The following is a 1,761-nucleotide window of genomic DNA, read 5'->3' on the forward strand; positions in this document are numbered from 1 at the left end:
GAAACACACACTCCCCCTCCAAGTTTTAAAAGTGTGGGTTTTTCCTCCTCTCCGGAAGCGGCAGGGAGCTAGTGCAACTGTCTGCTAGGTTACATTGATACATATGCTAATAGCCCTCATAGGAAAACAAACTAAGGAATTTGGTGCTAGAAAACCTCCTGGTGATTTCTGGAGATTTCTCAGAATATCTTCCAGGAGAGCTCCCAGGGTTTTGGCCAAGTTCAATCATGAGACTCCTTAGAGGAGGGATGGTGGCTCAGTGGTAGAGCATCTGCTTTGTAAGCAGAAGGTCCCAGGTTCAATCCCCGGCATCTCCAACTAAAAAGGGTCCAGGCAAGTAGGTGTGAAAAACCTCAACTTGAGACCCTGGAGAGCCGCAGCCAGTCTGAGTAGACAATACTGACTTTGATGGACTGAGGGTCTGATTCAATATAAGGCAGTTTCATATGTTAATTCAAAATAAGCTTTTAATGATGAGTCTTGAAGCAAATATTAACAAGACCAGGTCTTGCCAGACTGAATTGAATCGAAAGTTATCAGGCAATTATAGGTTACAAAATAACAGCTCTCCTCTTTCCTGTGCCTGCCAAAAGTCTCTTGAATTACATAAAGTCCATTCTCAGGCCTCCGTGTTACCTCCCATCAAGGTCACATTCCAAGTATTCTTCCCTTTTCAGTTGGTCTGTATCAGCGTTGCCCAGGGAGACCAGATTAGAGCTGTCTCCCCATGGTCCTCTTCCACCTGCATGCCTATAAATCCCACTACACATAAAATACCAAGTGCCTAAAGAAAATCAACAGGTGTTAGTACTCACGATTAAAATTACAGAGAATTGATCCATCTGGGGCTTGGGGGGGGGCTATTTTTTGATGTAGATGCACCAAATTTGCAGCATAGCATCTGGTGCCTCTCCTCAAAATACCCTCCAAGTTTCTAAAGGATTGGACCAGGAAGTCCAATTCTATGAGCCCCAAAAGAAGGTGCCCCATCCTTCATTTTTTCCATTGGAGGGAAGGCATTTAAAAGGTTTGCGACCCCTTTAAATGTGTTGGCCAGAACTCTCTTTGAAGTTCAATTATGCTTGTCACAACCTTGTTCCTGGCTCCACCCCCAAAGTCTCCTGGCTCCACCCCCAAAGTTCCCAGATATTTCTTGAATTGGACCTGGCAACCCTAGCTTCTGAGATCTGATGACATCAGGTCGCCTACCCTCACTGTAACTTAAGGTTGCCAGGTCCCTCCTACCAAAGCATTTTGGCTAGTCACTTCCACACTCACAGGAAGTGATGTCATCATGCTGCAACATCACAATTATGCTTTCATATTTGAGCAAATATGGTAAAAATGGCTTCCGCCATAGAATTTTTGCTCAAATACCAGAGCATCTCCTGGATGTTGCTAGGGGGGATGATTTCACTTCCTGTGTGTCCTGGAAGTCACTGGTGCTGTTGCCTGACCCTTTCTCTTTCTCCTGGTAAGTGCCCCCACCAGCCAGCTGGTCAGTTGCAGTGGGGTGTGGCAGTGGGACCCTTATATCTGATTCAGGGGCAATGCTAATAGACACGAACACTTTGTGGCTAATCGGAATATTCTTTAATGATTGGTGGTGGTGAAAAGTGCTTTCGAGTTGCAATTGTTCTGTGACAGCCTCGTAGGTCTTTCAAGGTAAGAAACGTTCAGAGGTGGTTTGCCATTGCCTGCCTTGGTTTGGAAACCCTGGACTTTTTGTGGTCTGCCACCCAAATATTAACCAGGGCCAAC

General features: G+C 45.6%; 1 non-coding gene across 1 annotated transcript; it reads left to right on the forward strand.

Moving 5' to 3' along the window:
- Positions 1 to 242: 242 nt before the first annotated feature.
- Positions 243 to 317, forward strand: TRNAT-UGU (transfer RNA threonine (anticodon UGU)). Its single transcript has one exon. It is a non-coding gene; the product is annotated as a tRNA-Thr (tRNA).
- Positions 318 to 1,761: the final 1,444 nt, after the last annotated feature.

This window comes from Heteronotia binoei, chromosome 4, assembly GCF_032191835.1.
Source record: "Heteronotia binoei isolate CCM8104 ecotype False Entrance Well chromosome 4, APGP_CSIRO_Hbin_v1, whole genome shotgun sequence".
Classification (NCBI taxonomy): domain Eukaryota; kingdom Metazoa; phylum Chordata; class Lepidosauria; order Squamata; family Gekkonidae; genus Heteronotia; species Heteronotia binoei.